This window comes from Leptonychotes weddellii, chromosome 7 (genome assembly GCF_054177405.1).
Source record: "Leptonychotes weddellii isolate Sample4059 chromosome 7, ASM5417740v2, whole genome shotgun sequence".
Taxonomy (NCBI): domain Eukaryota; kingdom Metazoa; phylum Chordata; class Mammalia; order Carnivora; family Phocidae; genus Leptonychotes; species Leptonychotes weddellii.
Window position 1 is genome coordinate 46,877,572 of NC_138375.1, and position 27,950 is coordinate 46,905,521.

Here is a 27,950-nt window from a genome sequence, read left to right on the forward strand (position 1 = left end):
GGTGATGGGTATTGAGGAGGGCACATTCTGCATGGAGCACTGGGTGTTATGCACAAACAATGAATCATGGAACACTACATCTAAAACTAATGATGTAATGTATGGGGATTAACATAAGAATAAAAAAAAATGGTGACCACACCAATAGTACTTCTAAAAGCCTATATGTAGGAAGTAGACTTTTCAATCCCAACAGTATGATTCCAGAAAAAACAATTGTCCCTAGGGGAGAGAGAAAAGTACTGTTTTCTCTGGGAAGAGACTTTTTACTTGTCTTTCAAGGAGCAATGGCAAATTCTTATGCAGCTATGGGCATAATGCTGTTATATACAGAGTAATGGGCATGTTGTCCAGGGTGGTCAAATTCAGTCCTGGGCTGGATGTGGCAGAAACCAATGAATATTGATTTTTAAAATCTATATTTGATTCATCTGTACAGAAGGATTTTGACTTTTCAGGGCAACATTCTTTATAAGATGCTACTAGTTGAGTTAAATAGGGATAAAACTGAAAAAAATAAAGAGGTGTGTCAAATAGGGTGAACGGTGTTTCAAATTTAATGAGATAAAACCTTAATTAGGGGATATAAGTAATGATGCGTCTTCTCAATTTATAACATGCTTCTATACAAGTTCACATATAAGTTCTCATGAAGCAGAGAAACTCTTTAGTCATGATCCTGTGGTATAAATTTTAGAATTTTTTAACACGTTTTCTAACCCAACATGAATTTGTTATCATGATCATATATTTCCTTGAGGACTGAGGATCTGTAAGACTACACATCCTGAATCTTTCTCAGTAATGGTAATAGCAAGAACAAGGTTGTTCTGTATGTATCTCAGTGCCTCCTTGACCAGAAATTTGTAACTGCCCCCACTTCCAAGTCCTTTACAGGATTTTGTGTGTTTCCTAAAAACTGAAAATCAAGATTTTTTTTTTTTGTTTTTGTTTTTTTCCCAAAAGAAGTGAAAGCTGAGATACAGATTACTGATGAGTTGAAAAGTCCCTCTGAACACATGTTCAGTGGGAGAATATCCAAAAAAGATGTTGTAGAGCTGAGGGAGAGAGAATTTCTCAGCAAGATTTTTTTTCATTCTATGGGAGTCCTGTTTCTTATACCCTGGATTAAGATATGGCAAAAGAATGAGAATATTTTGAGAATGAGATAGAGGGGAATAAAATTACTGGGTTGAACTGTCACTTCAAATATCAAACATTGGCTCAGAAACAGACTGTGCTTGCTGAAGAACAAGCTGAGATGTATAGCTTGTGGTGGTATTTTTTGTTGGAAGGAATGTTAAGCTTTTGCTTATCAGTCACCTGCAGGGGGAAGGGGAGTGTAAAATGACAAGAAGAAATGGCAAGAGGAGCATATGGTCATCTCTTTCTGCTGCCCAAGGTTTTATAGAACATGCTGTTCTCTGGGACCTCCTACCTCCATCAGGAATAAGCTTATGTGCTACATTTGGATCTTGATCCACTGGCTTGAATCCAGTTTATTTCTCTCCTCAGGGGTTAAGAATGAAGACAAGCTTGGGGCATATACAGCATTGTGAAGATAAATATCACCATGCCATTTTTGAACAAAATGTATTGTACTCTTCCTGATTCCAAATGCCTGTTTGTCAAACAGCTATTTGCCTATGCTATGTATGTTTGGATAATTGGCTTAGGGTATTTGGCTTCTAGGTAGGATTTTTCTTCATGCATTGTAAGTATACAAGTCCTCCATAACCCTATGATCGTCCCCTGTAGTCAGATCTCTTATTTTTCATTTCTTGTTTCCTAGATATAATTTCATTTCAGTGGAAATAAACCAATAAGGCCATTATGGAGACGTAACAGAGTCAAGTTTGTTTGTTTGTTTCATGGAATTTATAATCTTTTGTATGGTTTAATCTTGTGTGTGTGTGTGTGTGTGTGTGTGGCTATTCCTAAAGTTTGGTCCTGACTATTGATATCCTTGAAAGTGGAATGTAAATCATTTCAAAAACAGTTGGACATCTAAACCTTGGATGACCTTCAAAGTTTCTTGGGACCAGTGGAACATTTCTCCATTTCTACAGCCTCCACAGATGTTTATATGTGATAGGCTACAGTCAAGTGCTAAGTAAATAAAATATTTGTGGAATGCCTGCCATGTGCTCAATAATGTGCTAGTTATTTGTAAAGGACAAAACGAGATAGAGTCCTTGTGCTTCTATTCTCTGTCTGGACTACTGTCACAAGTACTTTATTTACCCTTTACATTGCTCCTCCATTGTTACCTTTCTAAAGCCCTGACCTCAGTGCATTATTCTTCATTGTTTCTTAAATAAAATTCAATGAACACCCTCTGTGAACTAGTTGCAAACTATTTTTGCTTCCTCAGCTCTTACCAGCTTAACAGACAAATTATTTTTTCCCTACAGCATTCCTAGAAAATTCGGGGCTTCATATGTTTGGTCACTGTAGTTCCTCTGAATCAATCACTCTTTCTCAGGGACTTGACCCATCTATATCCTTCAGGGCTGACATTAAATGCCACCTCCTCCAAGTTTCCTTCCTTCATACTCTATCTCTGTCCATTATTTCCTCCTCCATCTTGTATTCCATAGTGCCATTATCCTTGAAGCTTTTCCTTGAACTATGATGTTATGACAATATTCTCATTCTGGAGTTATCAAATATTCCCTTGCCAAAGTTGAAAATGTCTTCCTTTAATGTCTCACTTTTCTATTTCTTAAGAAGTTTTCAGTATAATAACCCTTTAGAAAAATCACTGTTTGGCTTCTAGGCATATGGATTCACTGTCTTATCATATATCCAGGCAATCAAAAGTCTTTTCACCTCATCAGTCATTCCATCATGTTTTCTCATCACTGTTAATTACATTTGTCGAATGGTGCAAGTTGTTTAGCTCTTCTAAGAAAGTTTTGTGGGATTTTCTTTTTTCAACAAGAAAAGTTCTTTTAAAGCAAGGATAAAAGATATCAGCTACTATAATTGTAGGTGAGGTTGGTCATTTATATATTGTTACAATCTCTTATCATACAATATATATTTAATTACCAGAATATTCTTCACAAAAATAAAAAATGCTTTGAGGTCAAGGGATATATTTTATTCCTTTTTATATTCCCTTAGTACCTTGTACAGTGCCATGAATATAGCAAAAGCTTATTGAACTTTTGTTGAGTTGAATAGTTCCTTTTTTTTTTAAAAGTATTTATTTATTTGACACAGAGAGAGAGAGAGAGAGCACAAGCAGGTGGAGTAGCAGGTAGAGAGAGAGGGAGAAGCAGGCTCCCTGCTGAACAAGGAGCCTGATATGGGACTCGATCCCAGGGTCGTGGGATCATGACCTTAGCCAGAGGCAGTCACTTAACCAACTAAGCCACCAGGTGCCCTGAATTGAATAGTCTCTAAAAGGGAAAGCCATGTTAGTGTTTCTCTTCCTAAAATGTTGCTATTTTATTTCATGAGAAAGGCCCAACAGAGATTATAAAATATGATCAAGGTTTCTCTACCAAAATATGTTTTTTTCCCCATGAAATCACAGCAAAAGTAACACATTTTTTATGCTAGCCATTAAAATATCATTTGGTGGTAGTTCTCCCCTTTCAAGTTAATAGTCCTTAACAAAGAAGCTATACTACAGAAAATACAAGCATTGCCTTCAGAGTAGAAATGTAAATAGCTATAATTTGTTCTTCCCCATTTTTCAAATGTGTACCATCTGGTTTATCCCTTAGCGCTGGAGAACCGTTTTTAGAATTATTTCCCCATGATCCATTCTCCATCCCATTCTTGCCCTGAAGATATTCCTGTACTTAACATTAGCTCACCAGGATATAATAACCATTACTGTTTATAAAGGTATTCGTTATCTCCTAGAAATTTGAGCAAACTTATCAGAACCCAATTCTTTCACACCAGGACTCTACAATGGAGCCACAGATTGAAGGCACCATTTGGTATTGGGCTATCTCTCACTAATAAACTTTTGCCAAAACTACAAGATTAAGCTAGTACTTAGAAGTCCATTTCAGTTGCTTTCTCATCTGGCACAAATTTTGAAGCCCTAGGTTACTATGCTATACCTCATCAATTCATGATGCCTCTCTTCTCTGATTTATGTAGCATGAAGTTGGAAAACTGTATGGGACAGCTGGTACTAGACCTCCAGTCTGGGGGTTCTTACTTGTGGATTCAAATCAACCCTTACCTTATATTCTTGCTAGAATGGTCTACAAAATGTAAGAAATAGGCCCACATATACCATCAAAACAAGACATAGATGGCTTATATGGTCAATTAATCTATGACAAAGGAGACAAGGATATACAATGGGGGAAAAGACAGTCACTTCAATAAATGTGCTGGGCAAACTAGATAGTTATATAGCAAAAGAATAAAACTAGACCACTTTCCAACACCATATACAGAAATAAACACAAAATCAATTAAAGATCTAAATGTGAGACCTGAAATCATAAAACTCCAAGAAGAGAGTTTTTAATTTCTTTGATATCGATTGTAGCAACATTTTTCTAGATATGTCTCATAAGGCAAGAACAAAAGCAAACAAACTATTGGGACTACATCAAACTAAAAAAGCTTTTGCACAGTGAAGGAAACCATCAATAAAACAAAAAAGCAAGCTCTTGAATGGGAGAACATAATTGCAAATTATATATCTGCTAAGAGTTTAATATTCACAGTACATAAAAAAAACTCATATAACTCAACTCCCCCATCCAAAAAAATTAATTTAAAAATGGTCAGAGGCCCTGCATAGACATTTGCAAAGAAAACACACAGATGGCCAACATAAATAAAAACATACTAAACATCACTAATCGTTAGGGAAATACAAATCAAAACTACAGTGAATTACCACCTCTCATCAGTCAGAATGGCTAGTATCAAGAAGATAAAGAAATAACAAGCTTTGCTAAGAGTGTGAAAAGGGAATTCTCATGGTCTTTGAGTAGAAATGTATATTGATGCAGCCTTTATGGAAAACAGTGTGAAGTTTCCTCAAAAAATAAAAAATAGAAATACCTTATGATCCCACAATTCCACTATTGAGTTTCTACCCAAAGAAAATGAAAACACGGGCGCCTGGGTGGCTCAGATGGTTAAGCGTCTGCCTTCGGCTCAGGTCATGATCTCAGGGTCCTGGGATCGAGTCCCGCATCGGGCTTCCCGCTCCTTGGGAGCCTGCTTCTCCCTCTGTTTCTCTCTGTCGCTCATGAATAAATAAATAAAATCTTTAAAAAAAAAAAGAAAAGAAAAGAAAATGAAAACACTAATTTGAAAACATGTATGCATTCCTATGTTTGTTGCACCATTATTTACAATGCCAAGATATGAAAGCAACCTCAGTGTCCGTCGATAGATGAATGGATAAAGATGTTGTATATACATATACAAGACACTATTACTCAACCATAAAAAAGAATGAAATATTGTTATTTGCCACAACATGGTTGGACCTAGAGGGTATTATGCTAAGTAAAGTAAGTCAGAGAAAAAAATTACCAAATGATTTCATTTATATGTGGAATCTAAAAAACAAAACAATGAACAAACAAAACAAAACAGAAACAGACTCACAAACAGAGAGACCAAACTGGCAGTTGCCAGAGGGGATGAGCTTTGCGGGAGGGTGAAATGGGTGAAGGGGATTAAAAGATACAAACTTCCAGCTATAAAATGAGTAAGTCACAGAGATAAAAAGTACAGCATAGGAAATACAATTAATAATATTGTAATAATATATATGTTGGCCATTGGTATCTAGATTTATCATGGTGATAATTTTGTAATGTCTATATAAATGTTAAATCACTATGTCATTTAACTGAATTAATTTAATAATGTATGTCAACTATACTTCAATTTAAAGAAAGGAAATTATAAATACTCTTGAAAAACAAGATAAAAGACATGAAGATGAAATTTACAAAAAGATATAAACATGAAACTTGAACATGAAAAGATAACTCATATTAAAATAAATCCAAGTTAAAACTCATTGAGATAATATATCTCATCAGATTGGGAAAATTCAAAAGCTTGACAATACATTTTGTTCCCATGGCTGTGGAAAATCAAGCACTTTCATATATTTCTGGTAGAAATGCAATAAAGTAGGAATGCAAAGTCATTATGGAGGGGAATCTGGTACCAGCTAATACAAGTACATAAGCATCTATCCTTCAACCCAGCAATCTTACTTATAGTAATTTATCCTGAAGATACACTACTGACAATACAAAAAATACATATACACAAAGAGCTAATACTTGAAGTGTTATTTTTAGGAAACTATTTAAATGCTCTATGCTTATAGGAGAGTGATTAAATAGACTATGACCCATATATTCAGTGGAATACTATGCAGCTGTAAACAAAGAATGAGAAAAATCTCTATGAATGATGTGGAGTGATTTCTGGGAGATACAGTTAAATGAAAAAGGGAAAGTGCAAAAGAGCTTAAATGCTACATTGTATAAAAGAAGAGGAAATAAAGAGCATATATACATCTACTCATCTAAAAAAAAACACAAAAATAATAAATCAGGAAACAATAGTGTTGGTTACCTACATGGGCTAAGGGAAATGAAATGGAAGAAATGCAGGAGGCAGTAACACTTTTCTGAGTATACTCAGAAGGAGGAAAAGTTAAAACTGAAAGCAAATTGAAAAGAAATGAACTGTATTTATAATAAATGATATAACCACACTAAAAGGGAGCAGGAGAAAGAACTATTCCAATGACTTTATGAACAGAGTATTTGATCATATACTCTTAGTCCTGCATAGGACTTCAAGTGTATGTAAAACGTTTTACCAAAATGGCTCCCATGCTGGCCATGAAGTAAGTCTCAACAAATTTAAAAGGATAAAAATCAGAGAGCGTATGTTCTCAGACTATAATATATATAAGCTAGGAAGAAATAGCAGAAAGATAACTAGTAAATATTTACCCCCAAACTGAAAACTAAGCAATACACTGATAAATAGCTCATGAGTCAAAGAAGAAATCATAATGGAGGTTTAGAAAATATTCTGAACTGAACGATAATGAATATGGCATATCAAAATTTGTGGGATGCAGCTAAATCCATGCTTAGAGGGAAATTATAAACTTAGATGCATATATTAGAAAAAAAATCTAAAAACAACTATCTAAATATCTTTCTCAAAGGGGTAAGGGGGGAGGAAGCAATTGTAACCCAAAGAATGTAAGTGAAAGAAAGTTAATAAACTTAAAAAAATGTACAATAGACAGAATTTTAAAAATTCAAAGGGTATGACTTAGAAAAAACTACAGAAAGTGATAAACTCCTGGAAATGCTCATCAAGAAAAAGGAAGATGCAAATAACCAATAACCAAGAGAATTAAAGGATTATTATTAAAGATTCAACTGACAAGACAATACCATTGGAAGATATTATGCACAACTTTATATCAATAAAATTAAAAATTTAGATGATGTGGACACATTCCTATAAAAATAAAACCTATTAATTGACTTACGAAGCAGAAGAAAATGTGAATAACCTTATATATATTAAGTAATTGAATTCATTATTTAAAACATTCCCACAAGAAAATTTTGGGACCATGTGGCTTTACTGCCAATTTCTTCCAAAATTTAAGGAATAAATAACACTGATCTTATGCAAACTGTTTCAAAAAGGTAGAAAAATAGGAAACAATTCCCAATTTATTTTATCTGCCTTGACACCAAAACCAGATGCACACCTTATATGAAATGAGAGAAAGATAGAAACAAAAGAATATTATTGGAGATCTGGTCCAAGTTGGTGACAACTTCTGAACTCACCTCCTTTCATAAACACACTGAATCTACAGCTACATATGGAGAAATTCCCCGTGAAAGCTATCTATAAAATAGCTGAGCAGCTCCTATACATCAAGGCAAAAGAGAAAAATAGGTATTTCACCCATATCAAAATGGGTAGGAAAGACAGACACAGGCTTGCAATAAACCTGACCCCTGGTATAGCTCTATATAATTGGGAGGAAACTGCCAACCTCTCCCTGAGGAGTGAAGGGTTGGGACCCCACATCTAGTGCCTCAATTTTAAGACTCCCACTTGAGGATGGCCCTGAAAACAGCTCTGAAAGCCAAAGGGACTAGTGTCCACAAGACACACAACAAATAAACAGTTCATAAGGGGCTTGTGTGGACTCAGTGGAACTATTGGCCAGGGCTTAGTACACAGGGACCAGACAAAAAAACTCCCATCTTTCAGTCTTTCCTTGCAAGAGGCCTATTTGTATACTTTAAAAGCTGCTGCTTGAGGATCAGTCTTCTAATGTAACATGTATTTAGGGACTGATGATGATCCTCCCTGGAGACTGGGGCAGCTAACAGATACCATCTTCACCTTCTCACTCCAGCCCACTCCAAATTGCCAATATCTCCCTGGACGGAGCTCATACACACCTCTGGTGCCCCAGCTGTTATGAAGGCCATAACAGCCAAGTTATAGGCCCCTAGATTGCCTGGCTCTGATAGCCAATGGAGTCTGCATTTATGAGTCCAACAGGACTGTAGCAAACAAAGAAACAACGCTTACCAGGCTATCCTCCCAGGACTCAAGACAGAGAGAAATGTCAGAAACACCTATGTCAGGCTTTCCCTGAAAAAGCCTTATTTTATACTTTAAAAGCTACTTTCTGAACATCAGATTTCTAATTCAGCATGCATCTAAGAGCTGTTATCCTCCATCGACAACAGGAAAGTCTAAGGGCACGTTTACTGACCTTTTCCTCTAACCTGCTTCAAGTTACCAGTGACACTCTAGAAGAAGCTTGTGCACATGTCTGGTGCCCCAGATTTTGTGGTGTCACCCAAGGGATGAAATTAGGATCACCTGACTCTGATAGCCAAAGGGGTTTGCATTAGCAAGACCTACAGAATTGCAGCAAACAAAGAAGCAGTTATTAATAGGTTCAGGAGCAGCTCCCATGGCTATATAGTCAGACCCACACGGAGAAAGCAGGCAAAAAAAAGTCAATCTCCCTGTTTCTCCTAAGGGCTCTACATACATACTTTTCCAGCTGCTGCCTGAGGGTCTGGCTTTCAATAATCCTGCATCTAGGTGCTGATTGTGATCCTCTGTTTGGGACATGGATAGATCCTGGTACACTCTCAACTACTGGGAGCCACAAAGAACAAACAAGGTGGCATGAATAATCACAAAGGTTTGAGAGAGAGAGACAATCAGAAACACTGGCTGGGCTGAATGCCAATTCTTTCCTATAGGATGCTTCTTTGTCAAGACTGGGAGAGGTGGCTATTTTATCTAATGTGCAGAAACAAACACAGAGTCAAGAAAAATGAAGACACAGAGGCATATATGTTCCAAACAAACAAGCAAACAAACAAAAAAGCAAGATAAAACTCCAGAAACAGATTTTAATAAGATGGGAGATAAATGATTTACCTGATAAATGTGTTTAAAATAATGGTCATAAAGATGCTTACTGAAGTCAGAAAACCATGCATGAAAAAAGTGAGAATTTCAGCAAAGAAATAGAAAATATAAAAGAGTACTAAATGAAATCACAGAGCTGAAGAATACAATAACTTAACTGAAAAATACAAGAGAAGAGTTCAATAGCAGAATAGAATTGGCTAACTCAAAAACAGGGCAATGTACTTCATCCAAACAAAGCAACAAAAAGAAAAATGAATAAAGAGTGCAGGTAACAAAGGGAGTTATGGGAAATCATCAAGCAGTCCAATGTAGACATTATAGAGGGTCCAAGAAGGAAAGGGTGGGGGGAGAGAAAGTTCATTCAAAGAAATAATGGCTAAAAACTTGCCTAAGTTGGGTAAAGTACCAGACATCCAAATCTGGGAAGTCCACTGAGTTCCAAATAAGATGAATCTAAAGAGACCCACCGGAGACATATTATAATTAAATTGTCAACAGCTAAATAAGAGAACCTTAAAAGCAACAAGATTAAAAACAAACAAACAAACAAAAAAAAGTAATTGTTACATGAAAGAGAATCCCCATAAGACTATCAGCAGATTTTTCAGCAGAAACTTTGCAGGCCAGAAGAAAGTGGCAGGATATATTCAAAGTGCTGAAAGAAAAAAAAAAATGCCAACCAAAAATACTCTACCTGGAAGTTTTCCTTCATAATGGAAGGAAGCATAAAGAATTTTCCAGACAAGCAACAGCTGATGGAGTTCATCATTACTAGAATGGCCTTACAAGATTTTTAAATGAACTTCTTCAAGCTGAAACACCTATCGGGCTTTCCCTGAAAAAGCCTAATTTTATACTTTAAAAGCTACTTTTTGAACGTCAAGTTTCTAATTCAGCATGCATCTAAGAGCTGTTATCCTCCATTGACAACAGGGAAGTCTAAGGGCATGTTTACTGACCTTTTCCTCTAACCTGCTTCAAGTTACCAGTGACACTCTAGAAGTGGATGAAAAGGATGCTAACTAGTTAACGGGAAATGTATGAAAGTATAAATTTCAATGGTAAAGGTAAATATATGGTTAAATTCAGAATACTCCAGTGTTGTAACAGTGGTGGGTAAATCACTTATAATTTTAGTATGAAGGTTAAACAAAAAAAGTACTAAAAATAACTATAGCTACAACAATTTGTTAATGAACACACAAGGTAAAAAGATGTAGACTGTCACATCAAAAACAAAATGTATGGGAGTAGAGTATAATCGTAGAGCTTTAGTACACATTTGAAGTTGTTATCAGCTTAAAATAGACCGTTATAAGATGTTTTATTTAAGCCTCATGGTAATCACAAAGCAAAAACCTATAGTAGATAGACAGAAGAAAAAGAAGATAAAGGAATCTAAGTATACTATTACAGGAAATTATCAAATATTGAAGGAGAGAATAAAAGAACAAAGAATTCCAAAAATGCCAGAAAACAATTAACAAAACATTAACAGTAAGTCCATACTTATCAATTACTTTAAATTTAAATGGATTCATTGTCTGGAACTGAGGGTTCTAGAGGGGAGGGGGGTGGGGAGAAGGGTTAGCCTGGTGATGGGTATTAAAGAGGGCACGTACTGAATGGGGCACTGGGTGTTATATGCAAACAATGAATCATGGAACACTACATCAAAAACTAATGATGTAATGTATGGTGACTAACATAAAATAAATAAAAAAAAGTAAATGGACTAGGGGAGCCTGGGTGGCTCAGTTGGTTAAGCGTCTGACTCTTGATTTCAGCTCAGGTCATGATCTCAGGGTCATGAGGGGGATCCCTGGTCAGGCTCTGTGCTGGGTGTGGAGCCTGCTTAAAATTCTTCCTCTCCTTCTGCCCCTCTCCTCACCCCTGCTGGCGTGTGCTCTCTCTCTTTCTAAATAAATAAATAAATAAATAAATAAATAAATAAATAAATAAATAAATAAAAAGTAAATGCACTTAATTCTCCAATCAAAAGACAGAGAGTGCTGAAGAGATTAAAAAGAAAAAAAATCAAGACCCAACTATATGCCGCCTATAAGAGCCTCACTTTTGTTTTAAGGATACACAGATATTAAAAATGAAAATGAAAGAAACAGATATTGAATGAAATGGAAACAAAAGAAAGCAGGAGTATCTATACTTAGACAAAATAGAATTTTGGCTAAAGATGATAAAAGACAAAGACAATTATTAAATGATAATAAGAGCTGGTTTTTTGAAAAGATAAACAAAAGTTAAACCTTTTCTCTTACCAAGGGGGAGAAAAGGACTCATTTTTTTTTTTTTAATGACACTGGAAACATTATAACTGATGCCACACAATAGAAATGATTATTAGAAACTACCATGAAAAACTATATACCAACTAATTGGTATATACCAACTAGAAGAAGTAAATTCCTAGAAACATATTACCTACCAAGACTGAATCCTGAAGAAATAGAAAATCTGAATAGATCGTTTATGAGTGAGGAGACTGAATCACTAATGAAAACAAACAAAACAAGAAAACTACCAACAAGTAAAAGTCCAGGACCAGATGGCTTTATTGGTGAAATCTTCCAAACATTTAAAGAATTAATAGTACTCCTCAAACTTTCCCAAAACTTAGAAGAGAAGGGAATTCTTTCAAAATCAATTTACAAGGTCAACTTTACTCTGATCTCCAAACTAGGCAAGGACACTCCAAGGAAAGAAAATTATAGGGCAATATCCCTTATGAACATAGATGCAAATATTGTCGCAAATATTGTCAAAAATATTAGCAAACTAAATTCAACAGTACATCAAAAGGATCATACTATGGGCAGAGGAGTTAAGATGGCAGAGAAGTAGGAGGATCCTGAGTTTGTCTCATCCCTCGAACACAGCTACATAGTTATCAAGTTATTCTGAACACCCAAGAAGTCATTTGGAAGTCTAAGTGAACAAAATCTGCAAGTCTACAAGTAGAAAAGCAACCACATTTTGGAAGGTAGGAGGTACAGAAGTTCACATGGGGGAGACATAGCTGGGAATGAGGTGGCGAGGAGGGAGCCTGCCTATGGAGGTTACTGCAAAGTATTAGAAGCAGTGGAGCAACAACATCTGAACTTTTAGGTTCGCTATCATGGGGACATGCCTGGATTAAAAGTGCTCAGGTGGTGAAGAAGAAGGGCAGAATCCCAGGAGTGACAGGGTGGTCTGAGGATCCTATGGGTCAAAGGAAGAACTGGTGGTGTCAAGGTGCTGGGCTGTTCCCAGGCATAGGAGCCAGGAAGCCCGTAGAGAGCAGTGGATCTTGGTGTCAGCTTTCTGCTATAAACTGGGAAATGCCATGTGCTTGTGCAACTGCTTTCCTGGGATGGGGCGGCAAGCATGGCAAGACCTTACCCCAGAGGAACCGTGGTGGTCCCTACCACAGGGGTCCCTGAAATTTGGAGCTTTGAAAGTCAGTCACGTGCCTGAAATAAAAAGACTTGGCCAGGGGCGCCTGGGTGGCTCAGTCGTTAAGCGTCTGCCTTCGGCTCAGGTCATGATCCCAGGATCCTGGGATCGAGCCCCGCATCGGGCTCCCCGCTCCGCGGGAAGCCTGCTTCTCCCTCTCCCACTCCCCCTGCTTGTATTCCCTCTCTTACCGTGTCTCTTTCTGTCAAATAAATAAATAAAATCTTAAAAAAAAAAAAAAAAGGCTTGGCCACATGCAGGGGAAACAAATAGAGTGATGTGATTGCTTTTTTGTGAAGGCTTACTGAAAACTAGGGGGTGCAAACTTTCAGCTCTGAGGCTAGAGAGCAGGGTGCAGCCATTTTCATTCAGCCCATCAGTGCTAAAAGCCTTCAGGGGGCAAAACAGCGCCACCTAGTGGAGGCCCGAGCTACTTCCATACACCTAGCCCCACCCACTTGCGCCTTGGAGAAGCAGTTCCACTCAAACAAGTCAGCCTAAGAATCAGCACAACAGGCCCTTCCCCTAGAAGACCAGCACAGATAGCTTGTACCAAGTTTATTGATCATAGAGTGCTGTAAAGCTTCAGCTCTAGTGGAAGTAAGATCGAGCTTCCTTTTTACTTTTATTCTTTATTTCTTTTATTTTTATTATTTTTCATTTATTTTCTTATATTTTCTAATTCCTTTTGTTTTCTTTATTAATTTTTTTAAATTTTTATATAAATACTTTTCATATATATTTTTTATCTACTTTCATTTTGTTTTATTATTATTATTTTTTTTGTTTTAGGATCTAGATTCTTCTAACAGGCAGACCAAAACACATCCAGGACCTAGTTTTTTTTGGGGGGGGGGGGGTTGTTTTGTGTTTCATTTTTCTTGTTTTAGTTTTTGTTTGGTTTGGGTTTGCTTTTTTTTTTCTCTCTCTTCTTTTCTTTTCTGGACAAAATGATGGTGAGACAGAGGAATTCACACTGAAAGAACGGACACAAGGTAGAACTCACAACCAGGGATTTAATCAATACAGACATAAGTAAGATGTCTGAACTAGAATTTAAAACAATGATTAAGGATACTAGATGGGCTTGAAAAAAGCATAGAAGACACTAGAGAATCCCTTACTACATAGATAAAAGAATTAAAATCTAGTCAGGCCAAAATTAAAAATACTATAACTGAGATGCAAACACAAATGGAGGCCATAAAAACGAGGATAAATGAAACAGAGGAACAAATCAGTGATATAGAAGATAAAATTATGGAAAACAGTGAAGCCGAAAAGAAGAGGGAAAGAAAGGTAATGGACAATGAAGGTAGACTTAGAGAACTCAGCAACTTAGTAAAACATAACATTCATATCATAGAAGTCCCAGAAGATGACGAGAGAGAGAAAAGGGCTGAGGGTTTATTTGAACAAATTATAGCTGAAAACTTCCCTAAATCTGGGGAAGGACACAGACATAAAAATCCAAGCAGCACAGAGAACTCCCATTAAATTCAACAAAAGCTGTCCATTGCCAAGGTGTATCTATACACAGACAAGGAAAGAATCCTGAAACCAGCAAGGGAAAAAAGGTTCTTAACTTACAATGGAAGACAGATCAGGTTCAGAGCGGATCTGTCCACAGAGACATGGCAGGCCAGAAAGGAGTGGAAAGAAATATTCAACATGCTGAATGGGAAAAATATGCAGCCAAGAATTCTTTATCCAGCAAAGCTGTCATTCAAAATAGGAGAGATAAAGAGTTTTTCAGACAAACAAAAGCTAAAGGAGCTCATGACGACTAAACTAGTCCTACGAGAAATTTTAAGGGAAATTCTTTGGAGAAAAAAAGACCAAAACAACAAAGACTAGAAAGGACCAGAGAACACCATCAGAAACACCAGCTCTACAAGTAGGACAATGGCGCTAAAATCATATCTCTCAATAATCACTATGAATTTAAATGGACTAAATGTGCCAATCAAAAGACATACGTTATCAGAATGGATAAAAAAAAAGACCCATGTATATGCTGCCTACAAGAGACTCATTTTAGACCTAAAGACACCTGCAGACTGAAAGTGAGGGGATGGAGAACCATCTATCACACTAGTGGACATCAAAAGAAAGCCAGAGTAGTCATACTTATATCGGATAAACTACATTTTAGAACAACAAATGTAACAAAAAATGAAGAAGGGCATTACATCATAATTAAGGGGTCTATCCATCAAGAAGATGTAACAATTATAAAGATTTATGCGAACTTGGGAGCACCCAAATATATAAATCAATTCGTAATAAACATAAAGAAACTCGATGATAATATAATAATAGTAGGGAACTTTAACACCTCACTTACAGCAATGGACAGATCATGTAAGCAGAAGATTAACAAGGAAACGATGGCTTTGAATGACACAGTGGACCAGATGGACTTAACAGGTATCTTTAGAACATTTCATCCTAAAGCAGCAACATACACATTCTTCTTGCACATGGAACATTGTCCAGAATAGTTCACATACTGGGTCAGAAATCAACCCTCAACAAGCATAAAAAGATTGAGATCATACCGTGCATATTTTCAGGCTACCATGCTATGAAACTGGAAGTCAACCACAAGAAAAATTTGGAAAGACCTCAGATACATGGAGGTTAAAGAACATCCTACTAAAGAATGAATGGGTTAACCAGGAAAAGAAGAATTTAAAAAATACATGGAAGCAAATGAAAATGAAAGCACGACAGCCCCAAACCTGAGGATGCAGCAAAAGCAGTCCTAAAAGGGAAATATACTACAGTACAGGCCTCTCTCAAGAAGCAAGAAAAGTCAAATACACAACCTAACCTTACACTTAAAGGAGCTAGAAATGAAATAGCAAATAAAGCCTAAAGTCAGTAGAAGAAGGGAAATAATAAAGAGTAGAGCAGAAATAAATGATGTAGAAACAAACCACCAGTAGAACAGGTTAATGAAACTAAGAGCTGGTTCTTTGAAAGAATTGATAAAATTGATAAGCCCCTAGCCAGACTTATCAAAAAGAAAAGAGAGAGGACCCAAGTAGATAAAATCATGAATGATAGAGGAGAGATCACAACCAACACCACAGAAATAAACAATTATAAGAGAATACTATGAAAAATTATATGCCAACAGATTGGGCAACCTGGAAGAAGTGGGCAAATTCCTGGAAACTTATGGTCTACCAAAACTGAAATGGGAAGAAATAGAAAATTTGAATATACCCATAACCAGCAAAGAAATTGAATCAGTAATCAAAAATCTCTGAACAAACAAAAGTCCTGGGCTGGATGGCTTCATAGGCGAATTCTATCAGACACATAAAGAAGAGTTAATACCTAGTCTTCTCAAACTGTTCCAAAAAATAGAAATGGAAAGAAAACTTCCAAACTCATTCTCTGAAACCAACATTACCTTGATCCCAAAACCAGACAAAGACACCACTAAAAAGGAGAAGTACAGGCCAATATCCATGATGAACATGGATGTAAAAATTTTCAAAAAAATACTAGCAAACTGAATTCAACAGTAAGTACATTAAAAGAATTAACACGATCAAGTGGGATTTACTTGTGGTCTGTAGGGGAGGTTCAATATTTGCAAATCAATCAATGTGATTCACCATATTAATAAAAGAAAGGATAAGAACCAAATGATCCTGTCAATAGATGCAGAAAAAGCATTTGACAAAATATAGCATTCTTTCCTGATAAACCCTCAACAAAGTAGGGAGAGATGGGACATAACTCAACTTCATAAAGGCCATATATGGAAGACCCACAGCTAATATCCTCCTCAATGGGGAAAAACTGAGAGCCTTTCCCTTATGGTCAGGACCAAGAAAGAGATGTCCACTCTCACTGTTGTTATTTAACGTAGTACTGGAAATCTTAGCCTCAGCAATCAGACAACAAAAAGAATTAAAAGGCATCCAAATTGGCAAGGAAGAAGTCAAACTTTCACTATATGCAGATGACATGATACTCTATGTAGAAAACCCAAAAGACTCCACCCAAAAATTGCTAGAACTCATACATTAATTCAGCAAAGTTGCAAGATATAAAATCAATATGCAGAAATCTGTTGCATTTCTATACACCAATAATGAAGCAGCAGAAAAAGAAATCAAGGAATCAATCCCATTTGCAGTTGCACCCAAACCAATAATATACCTAGGAATAAATCTAACTAAAGAAGTAAAAGATCTATATTCTGAAAACTATAGAACACTTCTGAAAGAAATTGAAGAGGACACAAAGAAATGGAAAAGCATTCCATGCTCATGGTTTGGAAGAACATTGTTAAAATGTCTATACTAACCCAAAGTAATCTACACAATTAATGCAATCCCCATCAAAATACCACCAGCATTTTCACAGAGCTAGAACAAACAATCCTAAAATTTGTATGGAACCACAAAAGACCCAGAATAACCAAAGCAATTCTGAAAAAAGAAAAACATCACGATTCTGAATTTCAAACTATGTTACAAAGCTGTAGTCATCAAGACAGTATGGTACTGGCACAAAAACAGACACATAGATCAATGGAACAGAATAGAGAACTCAGAAATGGACCTTCAACTCTATGGCCAACTAATCTTCAGCAAAGCAGGGAAGAATATCTAATGGAAAAAAGTCAGTCTCTTCAACAAATGGTGTTGGGAAAACTGGGTAGCTATATGCAGAAGAATGAAACTGGACCACTTTCTTATACCATATACAAAAATAAATTCAAAATGGATGAAATACCTTAATGTGAGACAAGAAACCATCAAAACTCTAGAGAACACAGCCAGCAGTGTCTTTGACCTTGGCCAAACAACTTCTTATTAGACATGTCACCACAGGCAAGGAAAACCAAACCAAAAATGAATTATTGGTAGTTCATCAAGATAAAAACTTCTGCACAGCAAAAGAAACAGTCAATACAACTAAAAGGTAGCCTATAGAATGAGAGAAGATATTTGAAAGTTACATATCTGATAAAGGGTTAGTATCCAAAATCTATAAAGAACTTATCAAACTCAACACCCAAAAAACAAATAACCCAATTAAGAAATGGTAAGAAGACATGAATAGACACTTTTCCAAAAAAGACATCCAGATGGCTAACACACTTGAAAAGATGCTCAACATCCCTCATCATCAGGGAAATACAAATCAAAACCACAATAAGACACCATCTCACACCTGTCAGGATGGCTAAAATTAATAACACAAGAAACAACAGGTGTTGGTGAGGATGCAGAGAAAGGGGGAACCCTCTTGCCCTGTTGGTGGGAATGAAAACTGGTGCAGGCACTCTGGAGAACAGTATGGAGGTTCCTCAAAATGTTAAAAATAGAACTACCCTACAATCCAGCAATTGCACTACTAGATATTTAACCAAAGGATACAAAAATACAGATTTGAAGGAATACATGCACCCTGATGTTTATAGCAGCATTATCAACAATAGCCAAACTATGGAGAGAACCCAAATGTCCATCGACTGATGAAAGGATAAAGAAAATGTGATATGTATATAAAATGGAATATGACTTAGCCATCAAAAATAATGACATCTTGCCATTTGCAACAACATGGATAGAACTAGAGTGTATTATGCTAAGTGAAATAAGTCAGAGAAAAACAAATACCATATGATCTCACTCATATGTGGAATTTAAGAAAGAAAACAGATGAACATTTGGGAAGGGGAGGAAAGAAAAAAAAAGGAGAGAGGGAAACAAGCCATAAGAGACTCTTAACAATAGAGAACAAATTGAGGGTTGATGGAGGGAGGTGGGTGGGGGGATGGGCTAAATGGGTGATGGGTATTAAGGAGGGCACTTGTTATGATGAGCACTGTACATAAATGATAAATCTTACTCCAGAAACCAATATTTCACTGTATATTAACTACCTAAAATTTAAATTAAAGAAAAAAAGGATTATACACTGTGATGAAGTGGTATTTATTCCAGGGATGCAAGAATGGCTTAAAATCCACAAAAAAAAAAAAAAAAAAATCAATCAATTAATCCTTTATTGAGAAAATCACATGATCATTTCAGTAGATGCAGGAAAAACATTTGACAAAATTCCATATCTATTCGTGATAATCACTTTTAACAAAGTTGTATAGAGGGAACATATTTCAGCAAAATAAAGGTCTTATACAAGAAGCACACAGCTAACATTAAAAAAAAAAAAAAAAGCACACAGCTAACAACATACCGAAGAGTGAAAAACTGAATATTCTAAAAGCTTTCAGCTTTTCCTCTAAAGTCAGGAAAAGGACAAGGATGCCCACTACCACCACTTTTATTCAATATTGTTTTGGAAATTATAGCCAGATCAATTAGGCAAGAAAAAGAAATAAAAGTCATCCAAATTGGAAGGAAGTAAAATTGTCTCACATTGGCAGATGACATTTTACATGTAGAAAACCCTAAAGACTCCATTAAAAAAACTGTTAGAATAAACAAATTCAGTAAAGTTACAGGATTACACAATTTACAAAAAGCAGTTGTGATTCTATACACTAACAATGAACTATCAAAAAGAGAAAATAAGAAAACAATCCCATTTATAATTGCATCAAATTGCAAAATACTTAGGAATAAATTTAAGCAAGAAGTGAAAGATCTGTACACTGAAATCTGTTAAGACATTGATGAAAAAAATTGAAGATACAAATAAATGAGAAGATATCCTCTGCTCATAGACTGGAAGAATTAATATTGTTGGGCCATCTACAGATTCAATGCCATCTCTATCAAAATTCCAGTGGCAATCTTCACAGAAATAAAACAAACAATCCTAAAATTTGAATGGAATCACAATAGGCCCCATAGAAGCTAAACCAATCTTAAGCAAGAATAACAAAGCTGGGGACATCACACTTTCTGACTTCAAACCAAATTAAAAGGCTTTCATAATCAAATCAGTATGGTACTGACATAAAAACAAACATCAATGGAACTAAATAGAAAGCCCAGACACAAACCTATTCATATACAATCAATTAATTTATGACAAGGAGCAAAGAAGATACAATATATAATTTATCTTTGAAAAATAGTGCTGGGAAAACTGGACAATCACATGCAAAAGAATGAAAGTGGATCCCTGCCTTATACCATATGCAAATATTAACTCAAAGACTTGAACATGAGACCTGAAACCATAAAACTCCTAGAAGAAATCATAGGCGTTAAGCTCCTTGACATCAATCTTGGCAATAACTTTTGGATTTGACACTAAAAGCAAAGGCAACAAAAGAAAAAACAACTGAAACTACATCAAACTAAAAAGCTCTGCACAGCAAAAGAAACCACCTATAAGATGAAAGGCAACCTATGGAATGTGAGAAAATATTTGCAAATCATATGTCTCAATAGGGGTTACTACATAAAACCATAAAGATCTTATACAACTCAATAGCAAAAAACAAAAACCAATCAGATTTTAAAATAGGCAGAGGATCTGAATAAATATTTATCCAAAGAAGAAATACAAATGGTCAACAGGTACATGGAAAGGAGCTCAACTTTATAATTATCAGAAAAATACAAATTAAAATCATAGTAAGATATCATCTCACACCTATTAGGATGAGTATCATCAAAAGGACAAGAGATAATGAATGTTGGTGAGGATGTGGAGAGAAAACGAAACCTCATTCATTGTTGGTAGGAATGTGAATTGGTGCAACCACTATGGAAAACAGTATAGAGTTTCCTCAAATAATTAAAAATAGAACTGCCATATGATCCAGGAATCCCATTTCTGTGGGATTCAAGGGAAATAAAAACAGGCTATCAAAGAAATATCTGCACTCCTATGTTCATCGCAGCATTACTCACAATAGTCAATATATGGAAACAACCTAAGTATCTATCAACAGATGAATAAAGATGTGGTATATACACAATGGAATATTATTCAACAATGAGAAAAAAGGAAATCTTGCCATTTGTGACAAACATGGAGAGACCTTGAGGACATTATGCTAACCGAAATAATCCAGACAGAGAAATACCAACACTGCAGGGTATAACTTATTTGGGAAATCTAAAAAAAGAAAAAAAAAAGTCAAATTCATAGAAACAGACAGTAGAAAAGTGGTTGCCAAGACCTAGCAGTTAGGGAAAATAAGGAGAGTTTTGGTAAAGAATATAAATTTTTAACTATTGGATAAAGTCTGACATTCTAATGTATAAATTGGTGGCTACATTTGATAACATTGCATTGTATAATTGCATGTTACTAAGAAAGTAGAACTTAAATGTCCTCACCTAAATATGTGTGTGTGTGTGTGTGTCTTTGTGTGTGTGTACGCATGCAGCACACACATGTGGTCATTAATGTGTTAATCAGCCAAATGGGAGGAATACTCTCACAACATTCAGGGATATGTTGTTTTACTGTGCTTCCCTTTATCGCATTTCCTACCTGCTTCAGAGATAATGAGGGGCGTTTTTTGTTTGATTTAATAAATTCAAGGTTATGACAACCCTGGGTAGAGCAAAGTCTATTAGCACCATTTTTCCAATAGCATTTGCTCATGTTGTGTCTTTGTGTCACATTTTGGTAATTCTTCCAATATTTCAAATTTTTTCATAATTATTATATTTGTTGCTGTGATCTGTGGTCAGTTCTGACTTTTCCCTGAGACACAACAATATTGAAATTAGGACAATTAATGACTCTATAATGGCCTCTAAGTGTTCAAATGAAAGGAAGAGTGACATGTCTCTCACTTTAAATCAAAAGCTAGAAATGATTAAGCTTAGTGAAGAAGGCATGTTGAAAACTGAGATACATCTAAACCAGGCCTCTTGCACCAAACAGGCAAGTTGTGAATGCAAAGGAAAAGTTCTTGAAGGAAGTTAAAAATGTTACTCTTGTGAACACACAAAGGGTAAGAAAGTGCAATAGCCTTATTGCTGATACAGAGAAAATTTTAGTGATCGGGATAGAAGATCAAACCAGCCACAACATTCCCTTAAGTCAAATCCTAGTCCAGAGCAAGGTCCTAACTGTCTTCCATTTTATGAATGCTGAGAGAGGTGAGGAAGCTGCAGAAGTTTGAAGCTAGCAGAGGTTGATTCATGATGTTTAAGGAAAGAAGGCGTCTCCGTAACATAAAAGTCAAGGTGAAGCAGCAAGTGCTGATATAGAAGCTGCAGCAAGTTATCTAGTAGACGTATCTAAGATAATTAATGAAGGTGGCTGCACTAAACAACAGATTTCAATGTAGAAAAAACAGCCTTCTGTTGGAAGAAGATGTCATTTAGGACTTCATAGCTAGAAAGGAGAAGTCAATGCATGGCTCTAAAGCTTCAAAGGACAAATTGATTCTCTTCTTAGGGATTAATGTGGCTGGTGACTTTATGCTGAATCCAGCGCTGAAAATCCATTCTGAAAATCTAAGGGCCCTTAAGAATTATGCTACATCTACTTTGCCTGTGCTCTATATTTAGAACAACAAAGTCTGGATGACAGTTCATCTGTTTACAACATGGTTAACTGAAATATTTTAAGCCTCCTGTTGAGACCTACTGCTCAGAAAAAAAGATTCCTTTCAAAATGTTGCTGCTCACTGACAATGTACCTGGTCATCCAAGAGCTCTGATGGAGATGTACAACAAGATGAATGCTGTTTTCATGCTTGCTAACACAACATCCATTCTGCAGCCCACAGATCAAGGAGTAATTTTGACTTCCAAGTCTTAATACTTGAGAAATACATAAAGTCTGTAGCTGCCATATATAGTAATTTCTCTGATGGATCTGATTATGGTGAATTGAAAACCTTCTGGAAAATATCCATCATCTTAGGTATCATTAAGAATATTCATGATACATGAGAAGAGGTCAAAATACCAACATGAACAGGAGTTTGGAAGCAGTTGATCCCAACCCTCATAGATGACTTGGAGGGGTTCAAGACTTCAGTGGAAGCTGTAACTGCAGATATGGGAGAAATAACAAGAGAACTAGAATTAGAAATGGAGCCTGAAGATGTGACTGAATTGCAGCGATCTCTTGATAAAACTTGAATGGATGAATAGTTGTTTCTTATAGATGAGCGAAGAAAGTGGTTTTTTTGAAATGGAATCTGTCCCTGGTGAAGATGTGAAGACTGTTGAAAGGACAACAAATAATTTAGACTATATACATAAACTTAGATGATAAAGCAGCAGCAGGTTTTGAGATTGATTCCAATTTTGAAAGAAGTTCTACTTGGGTAAAATGCTATTGAACAGAAAGACATGCTACAGAGAAATTGTTTGTGAAAGGTAGAGTCAATCAATGTTTTAGATTTCTTAAAATCTATTTTAAGAAAATGCCATATACACCCACCCTTCAGCAACCAGCACCCCAATCAGTCAGCAGCCATCAACACTGAGGCAAGACCCTCCACCAGCAGAAAGATTATGACTACTTGAAAGCTCAAATGATGGTTTGAATTTTTTAGCAAAATAAAGTTAGGCATGTACTTTTTTTAGACACATTATTGCACACTTAATAGACTACTGTATAGTGTACACATAACTCTTATATGTACTGGGAAACAAATAGAAATGGATTTCCATAGAGGAAAAATTTCCAAGTTTTCTCAGTTTCCCTTAATGTCTCAGGAATTTTTTCATAATATTGCTACACCAAAAGAAATATCTAACAGTTCTGATTATTGAGTAGTTAGCTCCCAGCAACTTAATAAATATTTATGTCCCAACAACTTAGAAGCTATGCTTAAAAAGTACACAACAATTAAAAGAAAAAAAACCCTAACATTTTTATTTCATTCTTAAATAGCCACAATAACCTACTAATGGGATCTGTATGCCTACTGGGCACTGCACAGCTTCTGAAATTTACAATCAGATTAGGTACTGCCACCCTCATTTTTTCTTCCATGTTGACTTTTGCATGTATTTACTGTTAATCAGAGCTGCCCTTAAAATTTGCAAAACTCTGACACATAAAAAAAAACATGGTACAATCTAATGTTGAAATTGTGAACTACCATAAGCTATTACTTTGTCCAGTTTCTGACATGTTGAGTATTACTTCTTCTCTAAAATTTAAAAATATCTGACAGTACCCTGTGATGCTTTGGGACAGTTTGGGAACCATCATTTTTGAATCACTTTGAACAAAAATAGACACAAGGGAATCCATCAGTGTGATTCCATTTGCATAAGATTTAAAGAATAGGCATATATGCTTTTTTCAACCTTAAGGAGAAAAAACTAAGGCCAAGAAGTTAGCAACATCACTAAGTAAAAAATCCAGCATTCGGGTCCCTGAATTTGCTATCTAGGTCTTATGGTTAGGTCTCCCTTTTAAACTCTTGGAGGGAGGCAGAAGGATCTCAGCATAATTTTAGAACTGAAAGAGACCCTGGTGATCATGTAGTCCACATTCCTCATTCTACCAAGGAAGAGCTGTAAGCCCAGAGACAAAGGAGTGTCCAAGTTCATAGTGGGTAAGTGGCAAATACCAGGCTTGACCCCATGGCTATAGTTCTCATTCTACTTTGCCTGTCTTCCATGTTTATTAAGTTGTTTTTGCATCCTTCTAGCACCCCATTAGAACCACTGCCCCTCATCTAAACCTCTGCCTATGGACAATACTCAATAAATGTCATTATGGGGACTGAAAAATGATGGACTATCCTCTCAGACACGGCAGCCAGCAGTGATCACCATTTCAGAGTTCTGACAGCCCAACCCAGGCCTAAAGAAGTCTTTTTTATTTTTTATTATCTTTTATTTTTTCCTAAAGTAGTCTTTTAAAATAAACTTTACTAGTTGCTTTTTTCCCATTATGAAGGTAATACATGCTCATTATAGCAGATGTGGAAAATACTTAAGAGTAGAAGAAAAATATTTTTTATGACCTAAGTAAAACTCCTATTAACACACTGATAGTTTTCTAGCTTTTCGCCATGAATAGCTCATATACAATGTGTTTTAGTCTAACATATTACAAATATAATTGGGATTTCTACTTTACTACATAACTTTTTTAATTTTTATTTTGCACTCATGTCTCCCCCTCATCCCTGGCAACCATCCGTTATCTGTATCTAGGAGTTTGTTTTTGTTTTGTTTAGGTTTCACATATAAGAGTGGTCATATGTTGTCTTTTTCTGACTTGTTTCACTTAGCATAATGCCCATGAGGTCCACCCATGTTTTTGCAAATGTCAAGATTTCATTTTTATGGCTAAATAAAATTCCATTGTGCATGTGTGTGTATGTGTGTGTGTGCGCGCACGTGCGTGTGTGTGTGTGTGTGTATATATATATATAAACTACAATTCTTTATCCAATTTTATGGCTGCCCAATATTTATGGCTAAATAATATTCCATTATGTGTGTATATATATATATCTGCAAAGAACTATACATACACTGTGTATATATATATACATACATATATACACACACACAACTACAATTCTTTATCCAGTGTGTGTTTGTGTGTGTATGTATGTGTGTGTGTGTGTATATATAAACTACCACAATTCTTTATCCAATTTTATGGCTGCCCAATATTTATGGCTAAATAATATTCCATTGTGTGTATATATATATATATATATATCTACAAAGAACTATACATACACTGTGTATATATATATATATACATACATATATACACACACAGAACTACAATTCTTTATCCAGTGTTTGTGTGTGTATGTATGTGTGTGTGTGTGTGTGTGTATCTCACAATTTCTTTATCCATTCATCAACAGATGCTTAATTTTTTTCCATTTTGGCTATTGTAAATAACCAATTTATTTTGTTTTATTTTCTTTGGGTAAATACTCAGAAATGGAATTGCTACATTATATGGTAGTTTTATTTTTAATTTTTGAGGCAACTCCATACTGTTTTCCATAGTGTCTACACCAATTTACATTCCCACCAACTGCACAGGGGTTCTCTTTTCTCCACATCCTTGTCAAAGCTTGTTATTTCTTATCTTTTTGATAAAAGTCACTCTAATAGGTATGAGGTACTATCTCTGGCTGTGATTTGCATTTTTTCTGATGATTAATGATGTAGAGCATCTTTTCATGTATTATTGCCTATCTGTATGTCTTCTTTGGAAAAATGTCTATTCAAATCTTCTGCACATTTTTAAATCAGAATGTTTTTTGCTATTGAGTTGTGAGGTCTTTAGACAGGTATTAGCCCCTTACCAGATATATGATTTGCAAATATTTTCTCCCATTTAGCAGGTTGCCTTTTAATTTTGATTGTTTCCTTTGCTGTGCAGAAGCTTTTAGTTTGATGTAGTCTCACTTGTTTTTTATTTTGTTGCTTTTGCTTTTGGTGTCAAATTCAAAAAAAAATATTGCCAAGACCTAGGTCAAGGAGCTTAACCCGCCTATGTTTTCTTCTTTCTAAGCCATTTTGAGTTAATTTTTGTGAGTGGTAAGATAGTGGTTTTATTTTGCTTGTGGCTGTCCAGTTTTCCCAACATCACTTATTGAAGAGATTGTCTTTTCCTCATTGTATATTCTTGTCTTTTTCATAAATTGATCATACATGCATGGGCTTATTTCTAATCTCTCTATTCTGTTCAATGAGCTATGTATATGTTCTTATGTCAATCCATTGTTTTAATTACTCTAGCTTTATAATATAGTTTGAAATCATGAAGCATGATGTCTCTAGCTTTGTTCTTTTTTTCTCAAGATTGCTTTTGCTATTTGGATCTCTTGTGATACCAGACAATGCTAGGATTATTTGTTCTGTTACTGTGAAAAATGACATGGGAAATTTGACAGGGATTGCATTGAATCTGTAGATTGCTTTGAATAGGTATGGACACTTCAGCAATATTCTTACAATCCATGAGCATGGAATATCCATTTATTTATATCTTCTTTAATTTCTTTCATTAATGTCTTATAGTTTTCAATATAGAGGTCTTTCACTTCCTTGGTTAAATTTATTTCCAGATATTTTCTTTTTGATGTAATTATAAGTAGGATTGAAGAACACATGGATTTAATCCTTGGTATTAGAAATCAGGATTGTGGTTACATTTGTGAAGATGAAGAGGGCAATGATTGAGGAAGGGGCACATCAGGACCTTCCAGAAAGTTAAAAAAAATTCTAATTTTGATCATGTGGTGGTTTCTTGAACTACATAGAACTACATACATTTGTGTGTTCATTTTATTATAATTCATCAATCTGTTGATGCAGATTAGTCTCAAGATTAGTCCATTGTTTTTGTGTGAGTTATATATACATAAATAAGTATTTTAGTAAAGTAAAAACATTCTAAACAACAAAATATAGGAAATTATACCTTAGGGGTGAAACCCCTCTGATACCCAAGCCAAATTAAATACTTTTTCATTAGTTTTATGTTAGAGCATTATCTATTATCCTACAATTATGTACTTATTTGCTGGCATCTCTGGCTGGACTGTGAGCTTCTGGAGGACAGGGGCCATGCCTCAACTAACCCTACTTCCTTAGTGCTTCAAACACAACATGGAAGGAGTTTAACTATTTTTAAATTTAAAAAATTAAATATAAATGTACTAACAGACTGTGGAACACATTGCTTTCTTTTCTCTATCTATTCAAATGCCCTGAGTAATATTTCTATCACACATCTGTGGCCTTTCTTTTTATAATTCCTTATGTTTTTAAATAATCATCTGTAATCTCCAAAGAATACATTTTTTAAGGGAAGGCAATGAACACACACACACACACACAACTTTTCTTTAAGAATGTATTTATATATCACAGAGTTCTAATGCTACTCATAGTTCATGAACCAGTGCCCATGCATGGTTTATTAATGGTTTACAAATTAAAGAAATTAATATGTGTTTAGAAATGGGTATGATTTGACTCTACTACAATATCTAAACATGTGTAGAGTAAACTCACCTTGTGTATGACATGAACTATGTACCAGTCATTCATGGTAGAACTAATTAAAGATGAATCAGACCAAAAAGAGTCTTTCTCTCTTTTTTA

At 35.5% G+C, this 27,950-nt stretch overlaps 1 protein-coding gene across 1 annotated transcript in view; it reads right to left on the reverse strand.

Annotated features, from left to right (window-relative positions):
• The window catches only part of ATP10B (ATPase phospholipid transporting 10B (putative)), a 258,651-nt gene that overhangs the window by 224,987 nt on the left and 5,714 nt on the right, over positions 1-27,950 (reverse strand). Inside the window, exon 2 of the mRNA XM_081825802.1 lies at positions 5,050-5,258. The gene's annotated coding sequence lies outside the window, so the exon portion shown is untranslated. The remainder of the gene's footprint in view (positions 1-5,049; positions 5,259-27,950) is intronic.